This window comes from Narcine bancroftii, chromosome 7 (genome assembly GCF_036971445.1).
Source record: "Narcine bancroftii isolate sNarBan1 chromosome 7, sNarBan1.hap1, whole genome shotgun sequence".
NCBI lineage: Eukaryota > Metazoa > Chordata > Chondrichthyes > Torpediniformes > Narcinidae > Narcine > Narcine bancroftii.
Window position 1 is genome coordinate 144,874,464 of NC_091475.1, and position 22,105 is coordinate 144,896,568.

Genomic DNA, 22,105 nt, shown 5'->3' on the forward strand with positions numbered 1-22,105 from the left:
TGTAAAAAGGATGTACAGAGGTTTAATGGACTGGTCAACTATATGGGTAAATTCATATTCAACCTCTCAGAAAAGATGGCTCCATTGAGAAGACGAACAGAAAAGAACATTGAATGGGAGTGGAGTCATGACCATGAAAAGTCATGGAGGGAACAAAAGAAACTGCTCACAGAGGAACCAGTTCTGAGGTTTTATAACCCAGCGAAACCCATCAAGATATCATCAGACACATCACATAGTGGGCTTGGTGCAGTTCTTCTGCAAAAATATGATGACTGGCAACCCATTGCATATGCATTGTGCTCAATGACAGATGTGGAGACTCAATACGCTCAAATGGAAAAGGAGATGCACAATATCACAAACACCTGTGAAAGATTTCATCAGTTTGTGTCAGGTCAAGCAATCAGAGTAGAGACTGACCATAAGTCCTTGATTGCATTGTTCCAAAAGCCATTAAACAAATGTCCACTTGGAATACAAAGAATGATGATTAGGGTGCAATGCTATACACTGAATGTGGCATGCACTCTGGGTAAGCTAATGTACATAGCAGCATGTTATCTAGAGCTGTTGTCATGAGAAAGCCCACAAGCACCAAAATGGATGAAGATATGAATGCCTTCGTGGACATGATCACAAGTGCACTGCCCATATCAGATGAAAAAATGGAGATCATAAAGTCATAGACAAAAAAAAGATGAAACACTGGATGGATGGCCCAACATGAAGCAGGACTGCTCACCTAATATTTCAGAGTACTGGAAATGCAGGGTGGAACTATCAGTGATTGAAGACATAATCTACAAAGGAAGTAAAATTCTTATCCCAAAGAATTTGAGAAAAGGGATACTAGAAATGGTCCATGGAGGACATCTCGGAATCGAAAAGTGTAAGAAAAGAGCATGAGAGGTTATTTAATGGCCAAGAATCAACAATGATATAATAAATGAAGTGTCAAACTGTACAATATGCCAGAAATATCAAGCAAGCAATCCTGCACAACCACTAAAGCCACACCCAGCACCATACAGACGTTACCAGAAGAGCACTGACCTATTTGAATATTGATGGAAGGACGATCTTGTAGCCACAGACTATTACTCTCTGTATCGAGTTGTGTTAACTGAACACCACCACTGCAGATGCTGTAATATTAGGTATGAAAGCCATATTCTCCAAACATGGCGTGGCAAGCGAGGGATTCACAATGGACCCAAGTTTTTCAATTTAAAGTTCCGACAATTTGCCAAAGTGTGGGACTTTGTACACATCTTGTCAGGTCCACCTTTTCCATGGTTCAATGGCCTAGTGGAAAAATCAGTATAGACAGTGAAAAGACTGATGAAGAAGGCAAAAGGCAATGGAACAGAGTTCTTCCAGAGCAGGCTAGTATACCGTACAACACCGCTTGAGTGTGGTATGTCACCAGCACAAATCCTTATGGAACATAGGCTAAGATCAAACCTACTTATTTGGGAGAACCTCCTAAATACAAAAGAGGGGGAGAAAGTGAGGAAGTTCAAAGACATCAGAAAGAAAAGCAAAATTATTACTTTGACAGAGGAATAAAAAACCTACCAGAACTCTACATGTGTGAACAAGTAAGTCTAAAAGACAAAATAAACTTATGGACTCAGAAGGTAACTGTCCTTACTGAAGTCCAACCAAGATCATACACCATTCAGACAAATGAAGGAGCATTTCTGCGAAGAAATTGTCAAGATCTTCAAATGGGGCCAGCCACAGTAGATGGAAAAAATGATACTGTTGAACAACCTGAATGTACACCTGAGAAGACATCATCTGACGCAACAACTCAGATTCAAGGACAATCAGTCAGGAGATTGTCAAGACACATTAATCCTCCAAAAAGACTCATTAAGCAAATTTAAAGACTCCTGCTATAGAATGAAGTAGTGCTATCTTATTCACTCTTCAAGTCTTGTGAACACACAAAATAAGTCTTAAAAATGTTAACAATGTTGGTAATAATGTAAATGTAAATTCTTGGTGTTAAAATTAAAATTACAGAATTATACAAAGAAAACATGTCAGTTAAAAATAAGCTACTTTTGTTTTAAGAAAAGGCAATGTAATGATAATGATTGTGGTTGCAAGGCAACTAGCAATGCCTTACTGTTTGATTATACTTGACTGCCACCAGGGGCTGACACAGAGCAGGAAACACACAGTACGCTAGATCTGAAATGGAGACTTGCAGCCTCATGGTATGCCTCTTGTGCTGTTCATATCAACTTTAAAGTAAAGAACTTTTTCCTTCATCCATGTGTTGCCTAAGAACTCACACATATTAATGCAAAATGAAACAGTCCTGACCTCTATCGTAGCAAGACTCAGCTACACTCAGTGAGGCGTAGAGAAGAGTCTGAATCCATAAAAGAACAAGTCATTATTTCCTTTGATTTCACCCCTGCACAAAAGTGGATGGCACATTCACTGTAAAGCTATTACAGCACCAACGACACAGATTAGAGTCCAGCACTGCCTATAGGGACTTTGTACATTCTCGCCCGTGTCTGCATGGGTTTCCTCTGGATGCTCTGGTTTCTTCCTGCCCTCCAAAAATATATGGGGTTTGTAGGTTAATTGGTATATTTGGGCAGCACCGGCTCATGGGCTGGAAGGGCCTGTTACCATGCTAGATCTTTAACTTCTGTAAATATATATGTATTTGCCTCAAACCACCTGAAATACAGAAGCCAACATGGACTGCCTAAGAATGTAAGTTCCCTAAATGCAAGGTTATGATTTATTTTTCTCATGGTCATGCAAAGGTTACAGACCAAATTGATAGAAATCTTGCAATTAATTCAGAGCTCCAGATTCCGAAGGAAATTGAAATATAAGTATCCTCTATCATTGTCTGATGCCAGATTGATTGTGAGTTCATGCATCAATCCAATCTTACTGTCTCTTCTGATACAATCTTATTTCCTTGAATAGAGGGCATCTAAAATCTTCCTAATTCTGCAAGGTAAGCAAGCTGCAAAATATATCAGTAATAATTCAGAATTTAGAAGGTTCAGGGTACCATTTACTTTCACCTCAATGAGTGGCACGAACCAGACATACATTTGTGATTGGATCTTTGCCTGCTGAAGGCTATGAAGCTCTGTCACCACAAACTTTAGGGACATTACATTCACATTAGAGAATCCAAAATGCAGCTCTGGATCCCTGTATATGCCACAGTGTATGTTACATGAGTGCTGTTGGCCTTCCTCCCCAAGGTCCCTGGTCACATTTGGGCTAATTATCAGCTCCAGCTCCTGCCAAGCATTCCCAAGACAACCAGTTAAAATACAGGTCCAGAGAACTGCAGGTTTGGTGTGAATGAGAAACTTGAAGAAGTTAGTATGAGTAAAATAAATAAATAAATAAATAATCTTTTTAAGCCCTGAAAGATGATACATCACCAAAATCTGGTCAACTGAGGGTTGTGAAAAAGGCAGAGAAGGAGATATTGGGCAAGTACAGAGATAATATTTCCTTAAAGTGGAGAGCATTGAACCAAAGGTCACTCTTCCACTTGAGGACTAAAATGAAAAAAAAAAAATAATTTGCTTTCATTCAAAAAGTGGTGAATCTTTTGAATTCTCTACCCAGGAAGACTACATAGGTTCTGTCACTTTACAATAAAAACTAATCCACACGTTTTTAGATGTTAAGGAGATCAATAATTCTGGGGTTAGGACTAAAATGTGACCACTGAGATGAATAAAAGATTAGGTATGAGTGGATTGGATGGTGGAGTTAGCATGAAAAGCCTCCTCCTACTTCTATATATCATATCACCCTGTGAGGAGATTTAACTGTAGAAATTATAATGTCTGGTGAGCACAGTGTTCAGTCCAACTGTTAGCTTCCAGGGTGTTCTACAGCAGATTACAGATGCTTGATCAAACTATGTGAGTAACCCTTTACATTGTTGCTTTTGTGCTTTGTATGTAACATGATGAAAACATGTTTTTGTAATGACAGGTCCAATTTAGGAACAACATGATGTAACTTTTCCCAGCAATCCTCTCAATTAATATCAACATGACAAATAGGCCATTTTGTACCTCAGTGCTTCATGATGGGATATTCTTAATGTAATCCCTGAAATGAAAGATAAACTGTGACATTACATTCTGTTTAAAAATATCTTAAAAAAAAGAAAGGTAACACAAAAAGATATCTCCACATAAAAAGATCTACTTAGTCCTAATTGGGTTTCTAGTCTTTATTTCCAAGGAGCAGAGGCTACAGTTGGAATTGAGCTCATTTGCAAATTGCTGAATAATCAAAGACTTCTCTGAGGAGCAGTTAATGTAAATAACCAATCAACTGGATAGTAATCCCCAAAAGAAATGAAAATGAACGTAGAGCAGCATGGTTTATTAGTTGTTGCTTTAAGCAATAACCAATTCTTGCTTGATAGAAATATTGTTTCACGTGGTTTTGTTTTCTGTCTGCCTTCATTTATGAATCAATAGCCATGTGACACTTTTCATTGCATGTTTCCTAATCTGCAGATTTAATATACTGCCCAGTGGAACTGCATTTCGAACACATTTGTTCTTCTCTCCCCAAGGAATTTCAGAGTGCAATAACTCGGGACAAACTAATCACTCCCGAATCCATAACCTCGGAATTGCTTCTGGCACAAAAACTGTGGTGACCAAAATTAAGTGAGGAGGGAAAAAGCATATTGCTTGGTGAATGCCAATTTCCCAATCTGAATGTTAATGGAGTCAAAAATCATTTTTGGCCAACAATGCACAGAGAATTATGAGGTCAATTAATTAAGGGTTGGGATAAAATCATTAATTGTGTTGAGCACTTTATTATTGTTAAAATACATCACTTTTGTTGTGTGTTTAACCTATTCAGTAAATAGCTGAAGATCCAGCTGCGCTGGGTGGGTCACGTCTCCAGAATGGAGGACCATCGCCTTCCCAAGATCGTGTTATATGGCGAGCTCTCCACTGGCCACCATGACAGAGGTGCACCAAAGAAGAGGTACAAGGACTACCTAAAGAAATCTCTTGGTGCCTGCCACATTGACCACCGCCAGTGGGCTGATATCGCCTCAAACCGTGCATCTTGGCGCCTCACAGTTCGGCGGGCAGCAACCTCCTTTGAAGAAGACCGCAGAGCCCACCTCACTGACAAAAGACAAAGGAGGAAAAACCCAACACCCAACCCCAACCAACCAATTTTCCCCTGCAACCGCTGCAACTGTGTCTGCCTGTCCCGCATCGGACTTGTCAGCCACAATCGAGCCTGCAGCTGACGTGGACTTTTACCCCCTCCATAAATCTTCGTCCGCGAAGCCAAGCCAAAGAAGAATAAGAAAGTAGTTGTTAAAGGAGGTATGGGACATTCATTTCAAGATAAAAGAGATTAAATTATTGTTCTGTAAAATTAACCCATCATGCTTTATGTGGATGACATTCAGGTATTTGGATTATGTCAAAGACATGCACTCAAAAATCCTATAACCTATATGTGACATCAGTGCAGCACTGTGCATGTGGCTAATATAGCCACTACCGAGTACTTCCCCGGGCAAGCACAGGGCAACTTCAGTATCAAGTAGTGTGCAGTCCATGAGGTTGCTGGTTATTGTACAATTAGATCAATGGCTTCAAAAAAATCAAAAGCAAAAAAAAATGACTCTCCTCTTAATAGCTGCCAATTTCAGAGGTCAGAAGGTGGTTACTTGTTACATCAGCAACTGATCCATTCAATATCATGCCTTATCTGAGCTGAAATATGCCTTTATTCTGAATTATGCAAGACATTTAAAGCCTGCTTCCTTGAAAACACACTGAATATTTTCAAAGGTACTTCATCTGCAACATATATGACTAAAGAATAAATGCAACAGAAAAGGAAAAAGCTGACCTATACATTTGTGTCTTATAATATGTATTATGATTCCCAGGCAGAAATATAAAAGCAAGGGAAACATAATCCTTGTTCTACTGGAATCAGCAAACAATGGAATGTTCGTAGAAATGAACTGCTTGTGGATAGACATATATTGTCCAGCCCTCCCGCCAACACAAATATTGTTGCAAGTACATGGTTATATATGGTAATAACCAAAATTATGTTTGTTGTCCAGAAAGTTCAAGAACTTGTGTTTAAAGGACTCGCATGTGCTGCAGGCTGTTAGACACTTGGGGATGAAGTATCGGAACCAGGATTTGAGATGGTTCTGAGGGCAAGAAAGGGCTTCCAAAGGGCCTCGGGCACTGAAGACTACCTAAATGTATTGGCAGTTTGAAGCTCAGGTGCCAATAGTTTGAACAGGAATCTGTGGGGCTGCAGAGACTGTGGGAGCACTGGAGGTGAATCCATGCATACAGAAACCTACTAGCCTGAATATGCATGAGACTGATCTTGGAAGATAAGTAGGGTCAGTTCTTGGAGGGGAGACTGCCTGGGAGCACTGTGTTTCTGTGAGTAGTGCTGGACAAAGTGGTGGCTCTCTGTCTGCCTTATGGTAGACAAAATTCAAAGAATTTCATGTTGCTACATCCTAAATGCAATGTCATGTGACAATAATGGAACCTTTACCTTTACTTGATGCCTTTGAAGGGCCTCTCATTTGCTTCTCTTTCTCTTATTGTTAGGCTCCTGGTGTCTCTTTATTTGCCTTACAGCAGTCAAAAGTTGAAATATATCATTTGTATTACATTTTTATACACTATTACATGACAATAAATGGAACCTTGAACCTTGAATGTAGCCATTTTATTGGTAACATACAATGATGATTTTGCTTCAAGATTATTTTATTGGTTTGAAATCATACTGGCATATCCTGAATTCATAAAGGATGCCTTTCAATGTTTCCCTTTCATTCAATGTTGTGGAAGGTTGGAAGCAAAACAAGTTTCAGGTTGAAATTCAGTTGTACACAATCTTGTACACAGCTCCCAAAATTTATACATATAGAAAGGATCAGTGCTGCTCAGTTCTCACATATTGCCTGTCTCCGTGGGAAACAATTCCCAGAAGTTTTATCCACAGATTGAAAACTGCTATAATGTGAATAAATTAAAAGAAATACTGTTGGCAATTAACCATTTATAACTGAACATCACACTGACAAGATGGGTGAATGGTTTAATTCCAAATTGGTAAAGCTAAAGGATGAGGCTTGAATTTCAGTATGCATGCATAATTAAAGGTATTGTCGTCATTCCTTCTGCTCCTTTACTGCCTCCCACTTTGGAATTGTCTATTATTTGAAGCTAGCTGTTTTACATAAATCTTACTACTTTGTTTTGCATCTCCAGGGCAACAAGTAACTTCCCAAGACCAATCACCTTTCCTGCACCCCAAGAGATAACACCTTCCCAGACAACTGTCCCTACTAATTAGGCAATCTGTTCATTATTGAAAAAGAGCACTGTATAAAAGTTTCAGTTTAGCAATTCATGTGATTGCTTCCTTGGAAACCAGCTTCAGTAAGAATGTCTTATTAGTTCACATCATGCATGCTGTTATTTATTGTGGCATCTTAGAATCTATTTGCACTTCTGCAGTGAAAGAAAAATAAATCACAGTAATAATTGATTCCATATCGAAAATGAAAACACTGAGGTAAACAGGAACTCAAAATAATTGGATATGTTAAAGAAAGGTGGTACATGAAGCAGAATTTGCTGTTTGAAATGAAAGGCACTGATGTACTTTCAATGGTTTCCATTCCTTTCCTTTCATAAAGAAATTTCATTCAGAAGCATTGATGCATTCATTCCTTCCTTTGAATGGCACAATGGCAACTCTATTTGCATATTCCCAAAAGACAAATCCAGCAATATATCGCTTGGGAGGATGGACTTCCAAAATGTGTCCACTCTAGTTGGTATTAATTAGCTTACAGATTTCATAAAGATATGATCTGATTACCAATCCTGATGCTTTATATTTAACTACACTGAAACTAATGAGCCTGCGGATATCTTCAACCTTTTCATACTTGTTACAATTAACCAGTTTCTAACTGACTCTTCCAATGCAAGAAATTATTTCAACAAGTTCATTGCTGTATTATGTTGGGTCCTTCAGAGCAATTGCAGAATTATCCTTGAGGAACAAGGAAATACTGAGGTAGTAAATAACTTTTATCATCACAGTACAAAACACAAACAATGTAAGTTCAGATTATGTTATATTTTATATTGTATATAGATATGTTTTGTAGGAAATAAATTTTGTGGCATTTTTGTTAGTGTAGGTCACATACAAACACTTCAAAGCAGATCTCGTTTGAAATGCCAGAGCTCTGCTCAAGCCAGACAGTTCAGGCTCCAAGTGACTTTTTTTAAAATTATCTCCCAAAAACATATCTATATTCCGTCACAGAATACCTATAAGGACTTCACAAGTAGATGTTAATTGGACATGCTGTGGAGTAATGGATTATTGTTTTGGAAAACAACAGATGAATGAACTCTGAAGATTATGTCTGGGGCCACAGTCTGAGTGCAGTTGGCTGTTCAAGAAGGGTCATGTGATATTCTCTGAGTGAGTGAGAGAGAGAGAGAGAGAGAGAGAGAGAGAGAGAGAATTCAGTTCTACAGTTCAGCAGCAGCTGGGATTGGAACAGGACAAGCTGGCAAGCTTGTGGAAAACCCCATTTTTAAGATGGGTTGGTTCAGTCTGGTCAAAGCCCTGGAGGAGCGGGCTTTCACTTGAAATAAGGAAATCAAAAAGGAACTCTGTGGTGACCTGAAAGAAAGAGGTTAACATCTGGAAAACCCTGATGTGGCATGTTTCTTCAGCAAGACACTGAAGTGGTTGATCAGAAGGAATCATTTGTGGGTATCCAATGAGCAACAAATCTCTCTCTGAAAACCAACAAGAACCTTCCTGAGTGGCAACCATTTACCTTTCAAGCACCAAAGCCTGATGAAATTCATAAATGTTAAATTCTGTGCACAGTATAAGAATTGCTGATACCATTGAACTTTGAAAAATGAGAAGTGAGATTGGACTATGAATCAAATAACTTTTCTTAACTTACACACACATTACATACACGTGCGCTTAGAATTAGAAGGGGGTTAAGTTAGGTTAAAATAATTTAAGTAACTTAAGTTAAAATAATTAAAGGAGTAGCCATGGGTGCCCGTATGGGTTGCAGCTACATTTGCCTGTTTGTGGGCTTTATATAACCATATAACCATATAACAATTACAGCATGGAAACAGGCCAATTTGTGGAACAATTCATGCTCCAAGCCTACACAGGCAAGATGCCCTACCAACTCTTCCTCTGGCATATAGAAGACTAGATCGGGGCTGCCTCATGCACCCATAATGAGCTTGTCAACTTCATCCACTTCACACACAACTTCCACCCCAGTCTCAAACTCATCTGATCCATTTTTAATTACACTCTCCCAATTTAAGTTAAATTAAGTTTAAAATAAGTTAAAGTTTGAACTTGTTTTCATGTTTAAAGATAATTAAAAGCAACTTTTGTTTGGGTGACCATTTGTTTTGGTGAATTTCTATTGCTGCTGGGTTTTGGGGTCGTCTGGGCTCATAACACTATCGAAGGGGTGAAAAAATATCAGGGGGTTGAAAGGGGGTCAACAAAGGCCAGGAGGTCGATTGAACTTTTGGGTCGATAAAATTGTAGAGCCTGAGGTCCCCGCACCTGCCTGGAGCCTGAGGCAACTTCTTCAATGCAGACGGCACCACATCCGATGTGAATGCCGACTTCGGCTGCAGCCGAAGCTACATAAAGGACACTGTTTGACCAGCTGAGTTTCTCCACCATTTTGTGCTTTTTACTGCATTGACTTCAGAGCCAATGAATACACTTGTGATTATCCTCTAAAATACTCTTTTTTTTTCTGGAATTGTCCCATTGGATGGAAATTCATAAATATAACACTACTTTTCAAGGAGAAAATTTCATTAGGAAATATAAACATTCAAACTTTAATATATATTTGAAAGCACCGCATGTTGGCCTTAATATACCGAGCTATTGCTTTCTGGTACTATTATTAATGTTGATATAATTTTTTTTGTTCTCACTGTCTGTTGGAATTAAACTTTTTTGCATTATATGTGGTTTAATTTAATTCTCTCTCCTATTTAATTTGTTGGTCCTGGTTACTTAAACTGCACAAATGAGTCCTTTGCTTTTCAGATATTCATACTGTTTTTGCATTGCCTGTAAATGTCGCCAAGGCATCGAAAGCAAAACCCTCTGCACCATCAAGAACCTCTCCTGGGAATGCGGCCGTCAGAGAGCAGCTGTAATCATCAACGATCCACATCACCCAGCACCCACTCTGTTCTCACTGCTACCATCAGGAAAGAGGTAGAGGGGCCACAGGTTCAGGAACAGCTGCCATCAGACCCCCCCAAAATGTTGCTTATCCTTTACTTAATCTGGATGCTGCATGACCTGCTGAGTTTCTCCAACACATATTGCAGAAAATAAAGCTGCCATCAGACCCCCCCCCCCCCACCCCCCCCACAACAAACTCAATCATGGACTCATTTATGGACGCTTTTTTTTTCTCTCTATGGTGCACCGTCAATGTGCCTAAAATTATGTATTTATTTACATGGCTAGGTTCTGTACAGATTTATATTTTTGCACGACCAATAAATGGTAATTCTGTGTCACCCGGAAGAAAAATAATCTCGGGGATGAATGTAATATCATGTATGTAGCCTAACAAATACATCTGAAATCTGAAATATTTATTGAATACTTCTCTTTATTTACCAGCAGTTCAACATTGTCTCCTGGATTTTACAGCTCTGATGATCATCATAAGGCTTGGCTTACGTCCATTTTGTTTTTCCTCTTTATAACTCCTTATGGTGACTATTTTGCAAGGTGTTACATTATTGTCAACTTCTTGATTAATTCTGATTTGTTCCTTAATACTAAATTAATTTGATTTGTTTCTTGTCAGTTCTGAAATATTTGAACCAGAATATATAGTAGCCAGCTGTACTCTAGATTTGTCTCTCTTTCATTTCCCTAAGCATTTGCACTTAGAGATACTACTGTTGAGTTCAACTTGGTGCCTAAAACATTTGATACCTGTTTGAGGGCAAAAGCATCTTCAACTAATTTGTTTGTAATATTTTAAACGAACAGTGCCAATGTCAGAAGTAAGTAGTGTAGGTTAGAATAACAAAATAAAGGCAGGAATTGCTCAGATCAGTCAACAGTCAGGAAGCATCTGTGGTGGTACAATATAGTTTAAATTCAGAGAAATTTTTAACAAGAAAATCGGCAGATAATGGAGTAGAATGCAACGAACAAAACTTGCTGGAGAAAGTCAGCAGGTCACGGAGCATCTATTGGAAATAAAATGGATTCCTGATGAATGTTGCTTATCCTTTACTTCCTCTGGATGCTGCATGACCTGCTGAGTTTCTCCAACACATATTGCAGAAAATAAAACGAACTGCCTCGAATTGTTTCACCATCTGAAGAGATAGAAAAGTATTTGGAGCATGGTTCACAGACAATTATTGCAAGGAAGTGTACTAGATCAAGTTCACAAAACCATCCTGAATATAACAAATCCTGGTTTACAAGGTCACCCTGATTCCTGCTAATGAAAATCCTCTTGAAGAGAATTCCAGCAAAGCTACAGAGATGCTTTGAAAGCCTCTTTTCCTTTGTGTTGCCTGCAGATTTCATGAGCCAGGTAACATGATGCAGAGAATCCAAGAAGTGGCATCCTACTGAGTGTTGCACAATACATATCCAGGATCCTCCAAGAATTTATGTCAGACATGCAGAGGACATTGGAATTAAACTATAGTATAAGCAACCTGAAACATGTTGCAAATCCCAATTGTCATACACACTTGACTTGGATCATATAGTGTCCTAAAAATATATATCTCTGCAAAATTCAGTTATTTCAGGATTTTTTAATATTCACAATTCAACTTCTCATTTATAGCTAACCCTTTTCACTGACAGAATGTTTGCTGCAATATAACAGAGGCTTTACATTATTGAAAATAATTCTTGGACCGAAGTAGACATAATCTGTACCTGTCATGGTAGTACATGACCTTCACAATAAATAATATATTTGAACAGAGTTAAACAATTGGCTGCTAACATTGGAATAGTAGATCTCAAATAGTAAGTTGTTATCATATGTATCTATTGTAAGTTGCTGGGCAATTTTTTGTATGGGAACATACTCCATTATTAGTTTGGAAGTAAATTTGTACTGGAAAACAGTTGGGGAAAAAATGCTATTTAGGAAGTTATTGCCTTTGCTGCTTGGTTTCTCTCAATCCACAAGGAAATTAAGACCTCCTATATGGTTTTGCAAAAGCCTCACATTTAAATTTTCTGCTTCATCACTGTTCTTCAATAATGTGTGGACGGCATCTACAAGAACTTTTTGTGCAGGAATCGTTGTACCTATTTTTGCTTCATCAGCACATTTAGCTGCAGGGCACATGTCCCCTTTGTCCAAGTCATCAGTGTAGATTGTAAACATTTTTCTCTGTTGCACCACACTGGTAACTGATTGCTTATCCAAAAATATATAATTTATCCTATCTATTCCATTTTGCTCCTAATCTTCTAACTGTGGCAAAAAAATACTCTCACGTCTGTACACTTATTTCTCGAACAGTTATCTTTGATGTACCACTGAATCAAATTCCTCCTGAGTGCCCCAATGGCCTATACCTACTTATTCCCCTTTATTCATCCTGTTTTCTGCATCCACAAAGTCCCCGAGCAAATTTCCCTTTCGTAAAATAATGCTCATTCTGCTTGATTACCTGATTAATTTTCCAAAATGTCTTGCTATTACATCCTGAGTGAAGGATTCCAGTAACAGATTACAGGCAAACTGATTTAAAGTTCCCTGTTTTCCATTTACCTCATCCCACCCTTCTCACTGGAGTAGTGGCATTACATTTGTGGATATCAAATCCTCTGTGACCTTTCCAGAATTAACACAAACACTATTTCTGCAGCTGCATCCTTTCAGACCTTAGGATGTAGGCCAATATGTCCAGAGAACTTCCCAGCATTTAGTATAGTATTTTTAGAAATATTTTATTTTAATTTTTCCAACATTCATATACAACATTATTACAAACATGGTATTTTAAAATTACAGTTATTTTTGATGTACCACCCAATGAAATTCCTCACCACCTCCCCCCCCAAAAAAAATCTCACACCTCGCCACCACCCCGCTGCTAACATTAAAATAAAAGAAGGGGTATTTGAGCATTTCATTAATTAGTCCATATCTTGATCTTCAGGAATTCAATGTGATTCACCTAACTATATTATTTAAACCTTTTTAGAGAAGTTAATTATATCCTTAAGCCAGTATGATTCAAATAAGGTTGCCATATTTTAACAAACACATCATATTTTTTTTCTAAGATTATAAGTTATCTTTTTCCAGGAGGGCACAACTTAGCTTTTCCATATTCCAGCAAGTAATAAGTAAGGGGGAGTCAGACTTCCATGTAACAACTATACATTTCCTGGTCACTACTAGTGCAATCCTCACAAACTGTATTTAATATATAAGATTGCTCAATAAATAAAGTTCTGGTTCCAATGAAAAATCCACTTCTTTATCTTTTGTCCAAATTTATGCCAAATCAGACCAAAATCATCTTACTTTCATGCATAGGAGGTTGAATGCATAAATGTTCCAACCTCTATACCATACGAGTACGGAATTTCAGATTTTAAACTGTGCAATATTTGCGGTGTGAAGTATAATTGGTGTATAAAATTCTATTGTACCAATCTAAAGCTAACATTAATAAATATTATTGGAGCACAATTTTGACCAATATTGTTCGTAAATCTTTTTCCCCATGTCCGTCTCCCACCTTTCCCTCTATTTGTGCAGGCTATTTCTCTGCAATAGGAAATACACCTTACATATAAATTTACTGGTGCACTCGTTTTGAAGAAGCGCCTCTGTATCACGACACATTGACAGGGCCATGGTTGGTCAAAACTATCTCTTAAAATAGATCTTAAGTTAAGATACCAGAAGAAAGTTCTATTTGACATATCATATCTATTTTTTAGTGGTTCTAATGTCATAAATTGTCCTCATTCATAACAATCCTTGATACATTTGATCCCATCACTAGGTCAAGTGTCCACGATTTTATTTCCTAATGTCATTGGTTTTAACTCATTTTTATATGAGTTTTTGAAGATAACCCCTTTTTTTTTACTTATACATTTATTAATTTGTTGCCATATCCAAATGATGTGTTTTAGAATGGGGTTATTTATATTTCCAGACAATAATTTAATATTCCAATTGTAAATGTGAACTTCTGCTATCTTCTCACCTGCTGTCTGTAGATCAATTTGAGCCCAAACAGGAATATCCCCACCCTCAAAAAAATTATGCCATAAATTTTGATAAGGCAGCCAAATAATATATATATATATATTTTTTAAATCAGTTAATCATAGTCCACCAAATGAATAATTCTGATTTTTTTTTCCATGGAGGCTCTTGGCAACTTAGAATCTCATATAAATTGTCTGCCTTTAGTCTAGTTAACTGCCTTGTGCATTTTCTCCAGTGATAGGGAGTGCTTTAGGCTCCTTCCTCCCGAGAACTGCTTGATTGTCTATCACATGGACCAACAATTTTATGTGATTAAATTTTCCCAAGATTCAATCCATGAAAAAGGGCACATGGACTGTGCACAAATAATTAGCTTTGAAAAATTGCATCCGAGTCCTTTGAGTGCACAGATTGCATGTGCTTGGATTGCCTTCCTGTTCCCAGCTCTTGTATCATAGTACTTCCTCTGTTATATTTAGCAGCTGTCTCTGCAGATTCTTCAACATCTCTGATTGCTTTCATCTCATTGACATCTCTGTTCACTGGAAACATCTTTTGCAACCAATTGAAAAGAAAAAAAAAGGTTGCAGATGCTGGAACTCTGGAATACAAACAAGAAGCCAGTATTTCCATCATTTTCTGTTTTTGTTTCATATTTGTCCTGTTGTTCACTCAGAAGCCTGGCACTTTTCCTGTTCTGTTTTTACCTGCACAAGATAAAGAGGCAACAGCAAAATATCAGCCTCTCATGAGTGCTCCATCATCTTCAAAGGCATGGGTGATCTTTACACTGGCATCCCTTTCATGTGTTCATCCCATACCCAGTAACACTTTAAAGTAAAAAAAAATCTATTAATCTCCATCTTGGATGTAGAACTATAGAACACCACAGCATGGAAGCAGACCCTTCAGCCAATCTATTATTATTCTATTATTCCTTTGACCGTCCCTTTGACTGGCACCCCGATCATATACACTCCATACTCGAACCATTTGTGTACCTATCTAAATTTTTCTCAAACGTGAAAATTGAGACGGCATTTACTAATTCAGTGGGTAGCGTGTTCCATGCTCATGCTACTCTCTGCGAGAACTATTACCCTCTAATATTCCCTTTAAACATTTCACCTTTCACTCTGAACCCACGTACTCAGTGATTGAATCGCCTCTTGTGTAGAAAATTCCAAAGATTCATTGCACTTTGGAATTTCTTCTCCACTCATGAAATTTCAGGGGTCTAAAGCTCAATTTGCTTTATCACTGGTAATAGATCAACCCACTACCCTATGAATTCATTTGATGAAACTTGCATTTCATCTCTTGCAGATCTATCCTTATTTAAGTAGAGAGACATTCCAGATAAGATGTCAGAACTCTCTATAATTGGAGCAAGATATATTTACTCTTTTTCTCAACATTCTTTCAATTAAGGCTAACATATATATTGCCTTCACAATTGCAGCACAATCTGCATATCAACATCTGGTGGTTTATATACAAGGACACTGAGATCCTTCCAAACACTAACATCTATCAATCATTCAACATTTAAAAATGATTTCCATTTTTTTATAATTTTCTCCACTAAATTGAATGATATCTCATATTTCCATATTATCTCCCATCTGAGAATGTCCATTGCCATTCAGTTTTCCTATTTAAACCACCCATCCCCAACTCCTGAAGCCTCCACTCAATCCACATTGGCATTCACATTTGTATTGTTTGTGTCTTATATGTATCTTACCTATACATTTCATAAAGATCATGAGTACTCAAGCTCCAGTACTAATCCTATTAGTGCAGCTAATCCAGGATACATCTAATCCAGTGGTTTCCCTTTATTTATTTTGCGAGTTATAACTTCAGAATTCAATGCAGATGTGCCTGATTTTGTTTAATCAATGTTGCCTCTGTCTAACCCTGTTATCTCTTTCAAATGCTGTAACCATTTCCTAATGAATAGATGCTAGAAATTTCCCAACAGCAGAGGTCAGGCTGACTAATCTTTAATTCTGTTATGTATCTCTCTCTCTCTCCTTTCTTTTAAAAAAAATGAAGCTATATTTCTCACTTAATATTTGTTGGAATTTAGGAAGGTCGCAACTAATACGACTCTTCTCTGCATTGTCAGCACCTTCAAAACCTTGGGATGCCATTGCTTATTGTCTTTTACTCCTATTTATTTCTTAATCCATTTATTTCTGGAAGAATTTCTGTAACTACTTCCATGAGGAACACCAGAAAATATGCATTTTGTATATTCAAAAGGAACATTCCAAAGACTCTTAAATAGGCTCATGGATGTAAGAAAAATAGAGGGTTATAGCTATGAGGCAAGGAAGGATTGATCAGATTTCAAATTTATTGTCTGAGTACGCACATGACATCACATAGAACCCTGAGATTCTTTTTTTTTCAGGTGGGTGAGGCAGAATTACCATTTATTTGTAGTGGGAAAAAAATGCTGTATGCAATATATACATGCAAACAAATTTAGAAATGTAAACAAACTGAATGTGCAATGGAGAGAGGAAAAAAACAACAATAAAGTGCAAAAGTAAATGTCCTTAAATGAGTTCCTGATTGAATTTATTGTTGAGGTGTCTGATGATGGAGGGGTAGCAGCTGTTGTCTAAATTTTTGCAGGCCTTTCTGCTAAGGGGTCCTAGCATCCCCATACTCAACCGTGATGCAGCCAGTCAAAACATATTCGACCACACATCTGTAGAAATTAGCCAAGGTTTCCAATGTCATACAAAACCTCTACAAACGCCAAGGCTGTGGAATAGGTTTACATAGGTTGTCACATGCTGGTGGTAAAGGGGGCAGAAAAGAACTGGATGGTGATTAACTAAAGTCAAACCATCAACTAGTTCATCCTATTGGATGCCTACCCCCACCCTAATTGATCATGAGATCACAAATTACAGGGTCTTCGACCATAGATCTCAAGTCAGCATACAATCAAATCCCTCACTGCCGAAAGGACCAGCCCTTCACAGCATTTGTGGCTAACAATTAACTATACTAATTCTTATGGGTACAGTTCGGCCTCACGAACGGGGTGTCGGTGTTCCAAAGAGAAATAGAGCACATGGTGAATAACAATGGGTTAAAAGCCATTTACCCATACTTGGATAATGTCACCATATGTGTCTACAACCAGAGAAAAAAAGATGACAACCTGCAGAAGTTCCTGGCCACTGTAAAAGCCCTCAAACTATCATACAACCAGAAGAAGTGTGTGTTCAGCACAGAGTGGATGGCGATGCTGGGGTACATGGTGGAGTATGATGTGATTGCCCCCAACCATGAGTGCATGTGCCTCCTCCTGGAATTACCTCTACCACAGAACCCCAAGGCTTTAGAAAAAGTGCCAGGGCTCTTTTTGTATTATGCACAATGGGTCCCCAACTATGCCGACAAGCCCCAACCCCTGGTGAAAACCACAACCCTTTCCCCAATCCGCGGGGACCCGTAAGGCTTTCGAGTGCATCAGGGACAAGATCGTCAAGGTAGGAATGCACGCCATTGACGAGTCAGTCCCGTTCCAAGTAGAGAGTGATGCTTCTGGCTTGGCCCTGGCCGCCACACTGAACCAATCAGGAAGGCCAGTGGCATTTTATAGGTACTCTGTAGGGCCCTGAATGCAGACCCTCTGCTGTGGAGAAGGAGTCAAAGACCATAGTGGAGGCAGTGCACCACTGGAGGCACTACTTGGCTGGCAGGACATTCACTCTGCTGTTGGACCAGAAACCCATCACCTTTATGTTTAATAACAAACAGTGGGGGGGAATTAAGAATGACAAGATCATGCAGTGGAGAATTAAGCTGTCCACCTACAATTACAAGATCTTTTACCAGCCAGGCAAGCTCAACAAACCCCCTGAAGCACTGTCCAGGGGAACATGCACCAGAGTGCAAGTAGATCGCCTACATGCCCTCCACAATAGTCTCTGCAGTCCTGGGGTCACAAGACTCTACCACTTTGTGATGGCCCATAAACTTCCCTACAGTGGAGGAGCTCAGAGAGCTGACATGCAATTGCCCAGTCTGTGCAGAATGCAAGCCACAGTTTTGCGGGCCAGAAAGAGCCCACCTCATCAAGGCCACTTGCCCCTTCGAATGTCTTAGCATAGACTTCAAGGGGTCCCTCTCATCCACAAATAAGAACAGCTATTTCCTGAACATAGTGGACGAATACTCACGTTTCCCATTCATCATTCCCTGCCTAGATATGACCACAGCCACGGTCATTAAAGCATTCCGCACCATATTCACTCTGTTTGGGTACCCTGCACGTGTGCATAGCGACTGGGGTTCAGAGTTCATGAATGAGGAGCTACGCGGTTACTTCCTCTCCAGGGGCATAGCGATGAGTTGAACCACCAGCTACAACCTCCGAGGGAATGGCCAGATAGAGAGGGAAAACGGCATGATTTGGAGGGCAGTCCTGTTGGCCCTAAAGGCAAAAGGGATGACTGTGTCTCAGTGGCAAGAGGTACTCCTGGAAGCGCTGCATGCCACCAGGTCCCTACTCTGTACTATGAATGCAACACCCCATGAAAGGTTGTTCTCCTTTCCTAGGAGTTTGGCATCAGGAACCATGCTGCTGGACTGGCTGACAGCCCCTGGGCCGGTGCTCCTCTGGAAGCACATTAGGACACACAAGGCAGACCCACTGGTGGAGGAAGTGCACCTCCTGCATGCGAACATCCAGTATACGCTTGTAAGGAACCCAGACAAACGGGAAAACACAATGTCCATCCGGGACCTGGCACAAGCAGGAATCCCAGCACAGGAGGTGCACCCAATAATCTTGGGCAGCGACCAGTGGCCCCAAGGACCACCCAGGTTGTGGACTTAGAAATACCACCCCCAGCACGGTTCCCTGAATGTTTCCCTCCACTGGAGGTGTCCCCTCCTTGGTTACTAACTAACTGCCCCACTCCCATGAACCTGAGAGACACCAACACAGTTCAGCCCTCCATCAGCCAGCCCAGTGATTGAGCCCTAATAAGACCCCTAATAAAGGCCGAGAGCCCTAGTCTCCTTCTTCATACCTGCCCTTGGACTTGAGCCAGCAGCATGCTGAGGCATGCTTGGATCTTTAGATCAATAAAGCCTTTGGCCCTTACTTTGTGTCTGTGAGTGGCCATTGATCACTCTACAGGCCTTACCAGTACCTTGTACAGTTGCAGCATGACCTCCCTGCTCTTAAATTCCATCCCTCTAGCAATGAAGGCTAAAATTCCATTTGCTTTCCTGATAGCCTGCTGCACCTGCAAACTAATCTTTTGTGCTTCATGCACAGGCACTCCCAAGTCCTTCTGCATGGCAGCATGCTGCAATTGCTTGCCATTCTGATCTTCCATTTTTCCTTCCAAAGTGGATAACTTCACATTTGCTAAGATTGTTCTCCATCTCTCAGACCCTTGCCCACTCACTAAACCTATCTATATCTCTCTGCAGACTCTCTGTATACTCTACACAATTTGCTTTTCCTCTCAATTTAGTGTCATCAGCAAAGTTAGATACACTACATTCTGTTCCCTTTTCTGTATGTATATTATGTATATCATGTTAAATGCCCAGCACCGACCCATGTGGCCCACTATTCACCACTGAATGCCAACAAGAAAAACACCCCTATACCCTATCTCTCTGCTTTTATTTATTAACAAATCCTCTTTCCTTGCTATTACATCAACACCAACTCTATGCATCCTTTAGGGTGGCATTGTTAGTGTAGCCATTAGCCCAACAATGTTACAGCACCAGCGATAGGGTCAAGGATTTGAATCCTACTATGTCTATATGAAGTTTGCTCGTTCTCCCTGTATCTACTTGGGTTTTCCCTGGGAACTCCAGTTTGCTCCCACCATTCAGATTGCACCAGGGGTTGCAGGTTAATTGGGCAGCAAGGCCCTGTGGGCCGAAAGGGCCTGTTGCCATGCTGTATATCTAAATTTAAATTTTAAAAATAATTTTAATTCAAAAATTTTAAATTTATTTTCTGTACGAGTCTTTTTTGAGTCACCTTATATACCCTTTATCTACCATGCTCATTATCTTCTCAAAGAACTCTAGTAAATTTGTCAAACAGGACCTGACTTTGATGAATCCATGTTGCGTCTGCCTGATGGATCCATTTAACTCCTGATGCTTTGCTATTTCTTCTTTAATGATTGCTTCAAGCATGTTCCCAATGACAGATGTATTATTACCTGCCCTTTGCCTACATCCTTTTTTAAAACATTCGCTGTCTTCCAGTCTACCAGGACCTGCCCAGAGTCCAGAGAATTTTGTTAAATTATTGCCAAAGCCTCAACTATAACTTTTGCCATTTCTTTCAGTACCAGGAACAACACTTCATTTCCATCTGGACACCCTCCAACTGGATAACATTAAAATTTACATCTACGGCTTTTGCTAACCTGCTCTCCATTCTCCCTCCCTTCCATACCCTTTTGTCTTCGCTCCCCCAGCTCTCCACCCGTCTCCATTCACAGAGCCATTCCTCCTCCCCCTGCTTGTTGGTGTGCTAACACTGGCTTCATTTGGGCCTCCATTTGTTGCACTATTTAAATACTGCTCTAACACCACAGAAGGACTGCTGCTTGTTTTGTCCAAGGATAACTGTGAATACCATATGTAGTTAAGTTTTTGGAGCAATTTTTCAGGTCAAATTTGAGACAAATGAATTTTATACAGGTCATACTGTTGACCATGGCAAGTGCCTGTATATATGTAATTGTGTGTGTGTGTGTGTGTGTGTGTGTGTGTTGTGTGTGTGTGTGTGTGTGTGTGTGTGTGTGTGTGTGTGTGTGTGTGTGTGTGTGTGTGTGTGTACATACATATATACATGTATATATACATACACATATACATGCAGACACATAAATATAAAGCTTCAAACACTATAAATTTGTTCCCCCCTCCACTGCAATGGATGAAACAAAAACATCAGAAATATTATATAAAAAAAAGAAAAAACTAGCAAATAAACAGCTGAGCCACTTATCCTGAGGGTTACATATATTTTGTAGCTTTTGGTTCCTACCGTGAATCAAAGCACAAAAGTAAGACTATATCTCATATGGCAGAGTAAATACATCTAATCACATCAAAAACATTTACATCAAATGAAAATAAGACATAAAAGGTCACCATGTATCTTCAAATTTCACAAATGAATTAAATGCATGATATCTAACTTTTTTGAAACTTAAACAGAACATAATATGAGTGAACTATTGAAATACTGTTGAAGGTCTAGAATCTTTCCATTTGAATAGGATGGCTCGTCTAGCCAACAATGTAGAAAAGGCCACAATCCATTGAACTGGTATAGAAAAATGCCCTACATCTGGGTCAATAACCCCCCAAAAAAGTAGGATTGAGTCATAGATCCACCTGGAGTATAGTTGAAAAGATATTAATCTTTCCAATAGATTTCTAAGGATGAACAAGCCAATTATGTATATATCATGGTAGTATATCATATTTACATTGGTCACAAAGAGGGTTAATATTAGAAAAAATACTAGCCAATTTCTCTTTGGGCAAGTGAACACAGTGCACCACTTTGAATTGAATAAATGAATGTCGAGCACATATTGAAGATGTATTTACCAGTTTAAAAATCTTATCCCATAGATCCTCAGATAAGGGTCATGCATGGTCCAGTTCCCAAGTTTTTAAAATCTTATCATG